Genomic DNA, 11300 nt, shown 5'->3' with positions numbered 1-11300 from the left:
CGGCTGTGACAAGTTGCCTTCAGAGAGGTAATGTGAGGTTTCCAGGATAACCTACGGTCAAAGAGAAGGCCTAGAAACCTGACTGTATCACGTTCGGGGATACGGGAGCCATAGAGATACAAAGGATGATCGGAGATAACAGAGCGTCTAGTGAAAGTAATTTGGTGAGTTTTGGTACTTGAAAATTTAAACCCATGCGTGGTGGCCCAAGTGGAAACACGGTCGACCGCATGCTGGAGAGAAACTGCAATAAGATGACAGTCAGTGCCTGCGCAAGCAATAGTGAAGTCATCAACATAGAGTGATGACCAAATATTGGGTGGAAGAACAGAGGCCAAATCATTTATAGCAAGGAGAAAAAGTGTTGTGCTTAGAACACATACCTGAGGGACACCTTCAGCTTGGACGAAGGCCGGGGAAAGAACATTATTGACTCGAACACGGAAATGTCTGTCAGTTAAAAAGTTCTTAAGGAAGGATGGTAGATTGCCTCGGAGGCCTAAGGAATGGACCTGGGCCAAAATATTATACCTCCAAGTTGTGTCATATGCCTTCTCAAGGTCAAAAAATATGGCAATAACTGAGTGATTATTCGCAAAGGCATTACGAACATACGTATCCAAGCGTAGTAAGGGGTCTATGGTAGAACGACCCTTACGAAAGCCATATTGACTAGCGGAGAGACTGTTGTGTGTCTCTAAATACAACATTAAACGTCGATTTACGAGACGTTCCATCACTTTGCAAACTGCACTAGTAAGAGCGATGGGACGATAGTGGGAGGCATCATGTCCTGTAGTACCCGGTTTGCGGAAAGGGAGAACAATGGCAGATTTCCACAGCTGGGGAAGAACTCCTTGTGCCCAAATAAGATTGAGGAGGTGTAAGAGGACTACAAGGGCTGACCGATGTAAATGTTGTAACATACGAATATGAATGTCGTCAGGCCCAGCTGCCGATGATCGGCAAGCTGAGAGCATTGCCTCTAGTTCTTGAAGTGTAAAAGGCACATTATACTGTTCTTCCCTGAGAGAAGAAAAGTCCAAGGGTACTAACTCTTTAGCAGACTTTGAGGAAAGAAACGAGGGGCATAGATGGAGCCCTCGGGAAATACGGACCAGATGTGTGCCAAGTTCAATGGCAACGTCGAGAGGGTTTGCTACATCAACCTCAGCGACCCGTAGAACAGGAGCCGGGTCAGGAGAGTATTTACCACTCAATTTCCTCACTTTTTTCCAGACTGCACTCATAGAAGAAGCAGAGGTGATGGTGGAAACATAGTCTCGCCAACAAGTGCGTTTAGCTTCATGGATGACACGGCGAGCGATCGCACGCTTCTGCTTAAAATCAAGAAGTCTCTCAGCGGTTCTATTGTACCAGTACCTGCCCCATGCAGCGCATTTCAAACGTACTGCACGAGCACAAGCAGGAGACCACCAAGGCACGCACTTCTGAGAATGCCTGCCTGAGGTTTGGGGTATAGAATGAGAAGCTGCAGTATAAACTGACGTCGAGAAGAGGTGTAGGAGCTCATCAATGGAGGATGAAGAAGGAACCTCACTAAAAGCAGTGAGGTGTGAGTAAAGATCCCAATTTGCCCGATCAAATTGCCAGCGAGGGCTACGGAAAGGTGGTGAATAGGAAGGAGAAGTAAGAATGATTGGAAAATGATCGCTGTCATGTAAGTCCGGTAGAACAGACCAGGTGAAGTCTAGTGCAGTGGAGGAAGAGCAGACTGATAGATCGATGCAAGAGAGAGTATGAGTACGAGGATCAAAATGGGTGGGAGTACCCGTATTTAAAACATGGATGGGGTGAGAGGCGAGAAAAGCCTCCAACTGGATGCCACGTGAGTCACAATGAGACCCCCCACCAGAGGAAATGGTGGGCATTAAAATCACCAAGTAACAGAAGTGGTGGTGGTAAGAATGAAACAAGAAATTTAAGTCTGGGATAGAAAATGATCGAGAAGGAGAGAGATATAAAGAACATATTGTAAACCACTTATTCAAGTGGATACGGGCTGCAGTGTAATGCAGCGAGGTATGGACAAATAGTTGACAGTACGGAATATCATTGCGTAGAAGAAGGGCACTTTCATTAAAGGTCCCATCTGAGAAAGGATCCGAAGAATACAATAAATTATAGCCTGAGATAGGTTGGAAAACAGCCGAGTGTAATTTTGGTTCTTGTAAGCAAGCACCAACAGGGGAAAACCTGAAAAGCAACATCTGAAGGTCACCCCGATTACCCCTGAGGCCGCGGATATTCCACTGTAAATAAGCCATGATTGGCGATGAAGAAAATACCAGGAATCTGTAGGTAAAGGCACCTACGGACTAGAGGGGTTAGAAAAGTCAACGTGTGGTGGCATTGGAAGACGTTCAAGCAGCGAAGGAACGGAGCATTGCGAAGAATGGGGTTGTGAAGATGGGGGAGAGGGAAGAGAAGGAACAGGAAGTGAATCAGTGCCCATTGAAGGTTTAGTCTCTGCAATATATTCTGAAATGGCTTCAAGTGTTTCTGAATTCAAAGATGTATGGGAGACCATATTGGAGATAGAAGGAGGAGGGTGAGTAAAGATTGGGACAGTAATGGACTGTACCAAAGTAGAGGGGGAGGGAAGAGTGTAAGGGACTGGAGACGAAGTGTGGGGGGGGGACAGAAGAGGCAGAAACCTGGGAGGTGGCAGGAGAGGGAGAAACTTGGGAGGGGACGGGGGTGGAAGGCATAGTACGAGGAGGAGGGTGAATCTCCACACTTGTAATAGAGCCAGAGAGAGGGGAAGAACTAGGTACAGAGACTGGAAAGGTAAAGTGTGGAGGTGGAAGAAGAGAAGGAAGGGGCAAAGAAGATTTGAGCAATGTAGATTTTTTGGACTTCTGAGAAGTAGAGGGGCGATTGGTATTAGGTGTCGTACGAGGTCTTGTCGATACTGGGGCTTGTGAGGAAGGACGCGATGTGAGAACAGACTGAGTTGTAGTCGGGACGTCAAAGCCAAGGACAGCAAAAGGATTAGATGCTGGAGTGGCTATGGGAGGGGTAACAACAGAGGAGGCTGCAGAAGATGGGACCCCAGAAGTGGGGGGATGTTTTGAAACACGAGAATAAGAAACACGGGGTAGTCTCCCTTAGAGGCGGAGATGAGTAACTGCCATAGCATAAGGGAGACCTTCTGCCTCTTTGAGGCAACGGATTTCACGTTCATTTAAGTAGACCTGGCAACGGCGAGAGTATGAAGGGTGAGCTTCATTACAATTAAGGCAAGATGGAGATTGACTGCAAGATGTATTAGAATGGTCGTCGGCACCACAGACTGGGTATTCGGCCATAGATCTGCAATATTTCGCTGGGTGACCAAAACGCCAGCAATTTCTGCATTGTTGCGGTGTAGGTATCACCTTTCGAACTTGTAACCGATGTCCCGCGACATATACAGAGGACGGGAGTTCTCGGCTGTCAAAAGTTAAACGAGCCACATTGCAAGGGTAACGTCTCCGCCCCCGGGCAGGAAGGACATAAGTGTCTACTTTGAGGATTGGGAGATCCTGGAGTTCCAGCTGTTCAAGAATGTCATTGCCACATGACTGGAAATTCTGTTGGACTATGGTATGGGGCAGAATGACAGTACCACTACAAGAATTGAGAGAAAGATGTTTTTCAATAGTGATAGGAGTAGTATCGATATTCGAAAGGAGAGAAAGATCATGAGCTTGGGTAGCATTCTGGACAGTGACGATGTGCGTACCGCTCTTGAGAGCATGAAATGAAATATCTCTACCAACATGACGCAGGAGCGCTTTGCCAATACTATGGTCAGAAAGGTAGGCAGAAGAAGAAGTCGGTCTTAAAGTAAAGAATTTAGTCCATTGTGTGGTCCGAAACTGAGCGTGGAGAGGGAGTGCTTGACGTTTCGGTCTTTTCCGAGTAGAATGGGAAGGTAACGAAGGAGCATCATCAGGAGATTGACGTTGGCGTTTAGGAGTAGGACCGGAGTTGGTCCAGCGTGAAATGGGCGGGCGATTCGAAAATTGCCGTACCGTAGAGGGAGAAGCCGGAAGCATAGTCAAAGGAGAGCAGAGTTCAGACAAATCAAAGGAGTCAGTCGAAGCCCCGGTACCTGAAGCGGGTGAGGAAACAGCACCAGCAAGAGGTACAGGGGCATCAGGAGTTTCCGAAGAGTGGTCTAAACACAAGGCAGGGTCAGAATGGGGTGCAGTATCAAGAAGGGGCCTGGGGGTAGTGGGTTCATGGATTGGGTTTTCCATGGTTAGGTTACTCCTTTGCTTTTTGTTTTTAAGAAAAAAACAGGAAGAAGAAAAGAAAATAAAAATAAAAAAAGAATAAAAAAAAGGGGGGAGCGGGGAGGAATAGTTCCCAGGAGGAATGAAAGGGCGGGAAATCTCCCTCCGCGCCCAAGAGGACCTCAGCACCGCTAGTAGCGCAGATGCAGCATGGAACCCGTGCCATACCCTACCCTTCATGCCAGTAAACCAGCAATCCGGGATAGCAACCTCACATCTGCCGAGCTACCTCGGTGGACAAAAGAGAGGGCGGCCGGATATCCGCCACAAAGCATACCTCCTTCGGCCACCACCCCCAGAATCTGAAAGGTGGCTTCCAGAGATACACTCGTCGCCCGAAAGACACCCAAAGCTACTCCGGGATACCGGAGAGGGATCGGGACATCCCCAGGCGATCCAGATTCCACGGCAAACTACGCCACCGCCAAGAAACTCAACGGAATAGGATGGACCCCGGTGTCCTTTCCCCTACCTAGGAACTAGTGCGCCTGTGGGAGAAATCCCAAAGGCCAAAAAGAGGAAGGGCAAAAGGGAGGAGGAGGAGGAATGGAAAAAGGGGAGGATGGGATAGGGGAGGGGAGAATGGGGGGTAATTAGGTTCGGTCTGAGGAAGAAGACCGACAGGTCTAATTCCTCAGACCAAGAGCCTCTTCACCACGCCAAGGAGCCCCCGTTGAAGAGGTATGGGTGCCTAGCCGAAGCTAGATGGTCACTCCCATACCCCGGTACACCAGGAGTAATAAGTTAATTTAACCAAATCCTGCCACATGCAGTAAACTTCCAAAGATATTCTGAAATGCATAACAGTTCGAGAATTGCTAAGCATTTCAAAATCTTTTTCGAAGTTCACTGCATGTAGCAGGATTTGATGAAATGACTTATCACTGGCCTGGCGTCCCGGGGTATAGGAGTGACCGTCTAGTTTTGGCTAGACGCCCATACTTATCTAGGATCTGGTTGAGTGGCTTAAGTACTACTTACTTTGATGCAGAGTGTATAGGTTCAAATCCTTCCGTGGAATGAGAGGTAATGTTTGTAAATAATTTCACCCATTTGCGAATTAAGTAGTATATATATATATGTTTTATACCTCACAATATTGCTTAGATTTTTTTTATTTTTTCCTACTGCAGTATTTGTTTATTTTGCATAAATCTTTGGGTTTCTGTAGTGACAAAATATGTATATGATAATATAAGTTTCTCACCCTTTCTCTATACTATCTGGAGCTACTGTGTTACGGATCAGTTTGTTCTTGTTTCCTGAGAAAGTGTTTAACAGTGTATGTTTTGCATAGAAGCTGGTGCTGAGCAAATAAAATTAAATGTTACATTTCTGATGAAACGTGGCTATTAATATTAACCTAGGCAGGATTGTTATAGAAGTATAGATGTTTTACACTCTTGTTCTCCATGACATGAGTTAGTGGCATCAGGCAAGCAACACTCAGACATGGTTTACCATGGAAATTGGCCATGTGCAAGCATGTCGGATCAAGATATGGAATTCGTTTTATATCAAACTAACTGCAGCTTTATGAAGAGCTAAAACCGTGTGGATCATTCAGGGCAAGGAGTGGTGGAGGCTTGATCATTCGTCGGGTAAGCACGAAACCTTACCTTGCAATAAATACCTCCCACAAGAAGGACTTCGCTTGGTGAGGGTGAGAAGACCTGAGATCCTAGTGTCAAGACTGGCGGTAACAACCTCCCACAGGTTGGACCTAACCCAGGTGTAAAATTAGCTCAGTGCTGCTTCACAAAATAGGCTACAATAACGGCAAAATTTACCGACTCATTATTGATCAACTCTGAAAAAATGTATATTATACCACCACAAGTTGATGAAAGAATATCATTGTTTAGAAGGTAAGTCCGATTCTGTTTTGCACGACTGGAGATCAGAGATGTCATAGAAGACAAAATGTGGTAGTTTATTACAGTCACTGTGGAGGGCAAAATGAGAGAGAATAGTGTTGTGTTCTCTAATTAGCACGAGGCATAACATATGTCACAAGAGAGTGCGAGTATTATAGAACTAGCAAGCTGCTGAGTGTAAGAGTCATGGTGTTAGTGATACAAGAGGAAGGAATGCATCTTGGCAGCGGGTGGGTAATGAGTCAAGATTACTTGTGAGGTCAGGTGCACTGATGAGGCGAGTGTGTTTGTGTACTCACCTAATTGTAGTTGAAGGGGTTGAGTCTCAGGTCCTGGCCCGCCTCTTCGCTGGCTGCTACTAGGCTCACTGCGTGAGCCTTTCATTTCTATTCTTAAAACTGTGTATGGATCCCGTCTCTACCACTTCACTATCTAGGTCATTTCGTTTCCTAACCACTCTAATGCTAAAGGAGTGTTTCATAGCATCCTTGTGATTCATCTGCTGTGCCCTCTTATACCTGAGGCCCGCCTCTCAAACAGGCTCGTCATATCCACTCTGTCAGTTCCTCTTGGTATTTTGTACGTTATAATCATGTCACCTCTGGACCTTCTATTCTGTATTGTCAACAGGTTGAGTTCCGTTAGCCTCTCCTAATAGCCTAATCCCCTCAGCTCTGGGACTAGTTTCGTTTTACATTTTTGCAATTTTTCCGTTTCCTTACATGTTTTATCAGGTATGCATTTCATACTGGCACAGCATACTCCACGAGGGGCCTGACACATGCAGTATATTGGGTTGGAAATGCCTCAGTGTTGAGATTTCCGAAAGTTACCCTTAAATATGATAGGTTGCGTTTGTTGTAGCTGTTATTCGGTTGATGTGTGCAAAAGGTGAAACGTCGCAACTATATTTAATTCAAGGGCCTTCTTCAGGAAGGAGTGTAGCCTTGTACACCGAACTTGTACACTGTTTCCGGTCATCTTTGCTTTTCCCCGATTTTCATAACTTTGCATTTGTCCAGATCTAGTTCTAATCTTTCCTGGTTTACTCCTGTTTGTATTCTCCTTTTTAATTTCACATCATCTGCATACAGGGACACTTTTCGCTTGATTTCCTTTATCATGTCATTTACATACACAAAAAACAGTACTGGTCCAATACTGACCCTTGTGTAACCCCACTTGCCTATTCCGATGCCTCCTCCCTGATATTAACTCAGTTTTCTTATTGTTAATTATTTCTTGATCCACTGCAGCGCTTTCCCTGTTATTTCTACCAGCTCCTCTAGTGTGTGTGTGTGTGTGTGTGTATGTATCTTATTTATTTATGCTGGAGTCGATTACTGGCTCTGCGTCTTAAGCTTCATCGACCTGCATACTGTTTTCTAGCCTTTTAAGCCGTGTCATAGCTATTAATGAAATGGTGTATGGCGTTTACTTCCACCACTTTCACTTCCAAGCTCGTGCCTATACCTTGATATCCTAAGACCGAGAAAATACTTCCTAGTATCCCTGTGTTTTAAGATTTCATGTGTGTCCTCGTATTTCAGGCAGTATGTCCAGTATGTCCTCGTATTTCAGACAATGTCCATTAAGTCCTCGTATTTCAGACAGTATGAGAATAAATTGTATTTCATCATCATGTCTTTCTCGTCCACGTTCGTTAGATTCAGTTCCTTTAGTCTCATCATACTTAATTAGGTAAGGTGCTCGAAGCTGGTGCTGTATATTGTAGATGGGTATAGCTCTAATGAGTTCATTGTTCAGATTCTTGAACGTTATTCTGAGACCCATAAGCTTCTTATAGCTGCCGAAGTTATGAAGTTTTTATGCTCCATTGGTATGTTCAATGTGATGTTTACTCTCAGATCCTTTTTTCTCGTCAATATTTAATTATCTCTGAAAGGGTTGTTAGACATATTTTCTTTCAAGATTTCCGATCGATGAATTGAGAATTCCTCTTGTGTTCGTTTTCATCACTAGTGTATCCTACTTAGAAGAAAGTTCCAGTTCATAATTTACTTTGTAGGTGACTATTTGTCCATTTTATTTAAAAAATAAGTATTATATTTTATTTAATAACTTTACAGTGCCTCTTTGGAGCGGCTTCAGATTTGCAACACTGATGCACCTAACCTAAAGAATGATTCGGAGTAGTTTTAGGCTGTGTTTTTAGATTTGACAATTTTATTTCATAATAATATAACAGGTAAATTTTACAGTTGCTATTTACGTCCAATATACACTACATGTAAGTGAAAATATGTGTGCATATATAAACATTCATCTGAGTTTTCTTCTGTATTTCTATTTAGTTCTTGGCCTCTCAGCGTTTCCTTTGAAATTCCATAACGACACATGTTAAAATCCTTCTTCAATAAGTTATACAATGTGCATAAGACGACTAAATAGTCGGACGCAATGGTATAGTAACCCATTCTGTGCTAATTACTAAAGAGAGGAAAAAATGAGTTTTTTCAATATACGTGGATGATGTAACAGAAGAGGCAGGATATAGTAGCTCTGAGAGAAACTGTTAAAAAGAGCGGTAGAGCTCCACTGGGGAGGAGTAAATGAGAATAAGGTGTAACTGAGAGAACTACTGCTAAAGCTTGAGTAGCAGTATTAAATGATCAACTGTGGGATTAGAATGAAAGTGGGATGTGAGAAGTGTGTTATAATAAATGTTAATGCTACTGGAGATGAGAGGACTAGCCATGTTGCTTAAACATAGTAAATATTTAACAGTACAGTGAACATCGTTGTTATTATTTACGTATTTATTTTTGCATCAGAAACTTTAATAAAATTGCGATTAAGACTTTCTCTCTCTCTCTCTCTCTCTCTCTCTCTCTCTCTCTCTCTCTCTCTCTCTCTCTCTCTCTCTCTCTCTCTCTCTCTCTTTCTAAAAATGTTATATTTTATTTCTTTTATAATCGAAAATATAATTTATCGCATTCTTTTAATATTCTTTTGTATTATATTTCATGCACCAAATTAAGAACTCCGCACAGCATTACGAGGTAAGCACTCTTATTTAAATGTCTTACTTAACTAGCATTAATTATAAGGTGTCTCAGTACCATCTACAGTGTTTGCAAACCCAGATCCTATTTATTATAGAAGTTTAAGTGCAGCACCGCATGAACACCACACTCCATAACTTATAATTAAATATGTCAGAATAACACAAAAATATTACAACTCAGAGTGACGCAAGTCCATATGTCACAAGTCAAAGTAGCACAAGTCCATATGACATAGGTCAAGATGGCACAAGTCCAGGTGACACTAGTGAAAGTGGTGCAAATCCAGATGACAGGACAAAGTGACACAAGTCAAAGTGGCGCATGTCAAAGTGACTTAAGTCCAGATATAGTTTCAGATATTCTCACCATAAAAAAAAATAAAAAAATAAAAAATACGCCTAAACCTCTTGTATAAATATCACAAGTCAAAATATCAGACGTTAAGTAAGACTCATCTAATTATCACACGTCAAAGCACTGAGGAAAACACCATAAACAATGTAGGTTATCAAGGAAGGGGAGAGCCTCGTGGCCCCGGAGGACACATCTACCACACACACACACACACACACACACACTATATAGTAGAGTTACAAGTGGAGAAGGTAACAGGAACTGAAGGGGACAGGCCAAACTATAAAAGGGGGGACTATACAGGTATGAGAAACTTCCTGCAGGAGGTTCAGTGGGACAGAGAAATGGTAGGAAAATCAGTAAACGAGATGATGGAATATGTGGCAACAAAGTGCAAGGAGGCAGAGGAAAGTTTTGTTCCCAAGGGAAACAGAAATAATAGGAAGACCAAAACGAGTCCTTGGTTTACCCGAAGGTGTAGGGAGGCAAAAACTAAGTGCAACAGAGAATGGAAAAGGTACAGGAGGCATAGGACCCAGGAAAACAAGGAGATTAGTAGAAGAGCCAGAAACGAGTATGCGCAGATAAGGAGGGAGGCCCAGCGACAGTATGAAAACGACATAGCATCGAAAGTCAAATCTGACCCGAAACTGCTGTATAGCCACATTAGGAGGAAGACAACAGTCAAGGACCAGGTGATAAGGCTGAGGAAAGAAGGTAGAGAACTCACAAGAAACGATCAAGAGGTATGTGAGGAGCTCAACACGAGATTTAAGGAAGTATTTACAGTAGAGACAGGAAGGACTCTGGGGGGACAGACCAGATGGGGACACCAACAAGGAATACACCAACAAATGTTGGACGACATACATACAGATGAGGAGGAGGTGAAGAAACTGCTAAGGGACATCGATACCTCAAAGGCAATGGGACCAGACAACATCTCTCCATGGGTCCTTAGAGAGGGAGCAGATATGTTGTGCTTACCACTTACCACAATCTTCAACACATCCCTGGAAACTGGGCAACTACCTGAGGTATGGAAGACGGCAAATGTAGTTCCCATTTTCAAAAAAGGAGACAGAAAAGAGGCACTAAACTATAGACCTGTGTCATTGACGTGTATAGTATGCAAAATTATGGAGAAGATTATCAGGAGGAGAGTGGTGGAGCACCTGGAACGGAACAGGAGTATAAATGCCAACCAGCACGGATTCACGGAAGGCAAATCCTGTGTCACAAACCTTCTGGAGTTTTACGATAAAATAACAGAAGTAAGACAAGAGAGAGACGGGTGGGTTGATTGCATCTTCTTGGACTGCAAGAAGGCCTTTGACACAGTTCCTCACAAGAGATTAGTGCAGAAGCTAGAGCATCAGGCGCATATAACAGGAAGAGCACTGCAATGGATCAGAGAATACCTGACAGGGAGGCAACAACGAGTCATGGTACGTAATGATGTATCACAGTGGGCACCTGTGACGAGCGGGGTCCCACAGGGGTCGGTCCTAGGACCAGTGCTATTTTTGGTATATGTGAACGACATGACGGAAGGGTTAGACTCAGAAGTGTCCCTGTTTGCAGATGATGTGAAGTTAATGAGGAGAATTAAATCTGATGAGGACCAGGCAGGACTTCAAAGAGACCTGGACAGACTGGACACCTGGTCCAGCAAATGGCTTCTCGAATTTAATCCTGCCAAATGCAAAGTCATGAAGATAGGGGAAGGGCACAGA

The 11300-nt window shown here is 43.7% G+C and overlaps 1 long non-coding RNA gene across 1 annotated transcript in view; it reads left to right on the top strand.

The window, feature by feature from the left end:
• Positions 1–9209, top strand: part of LOC138854330 (uncharacterized) — a 386009-nt gene extending 376800 nt beyond the window's left edge. The window contains exon 3 of the long non-coding RNA XR_011393527.1: positions 9184–9209. This is a non-coding gene — a long non-coding RNA (uncharacterized lncRNA). The remainder of the gene's footprint in view (positions 1–9183) is intronic.
• Positions 9210–11300: the final 2091 nt, after the last annotated feature.

The sequence above is a fragment of the Cherax quadricarinatus genome, chromosome 55, assembly GCF_038502225.1.
Source record: "Cherax quadricarinatus isolate ZL_2023a chromosome 55, ASM3850222v1, whole genome shotgun sequence".
Classification (NCBI taxonomy): Eukaryota; Metazoa; Arthropoda; class Malacostraca; order Decapoda; family Parastacidae; genus Cherax; species Cherax quadricarinatus.
Note: the sequence above shows the minus strand (reverse complement) of the source record. Positions and strands in the feature narration are given on the sequence as shown.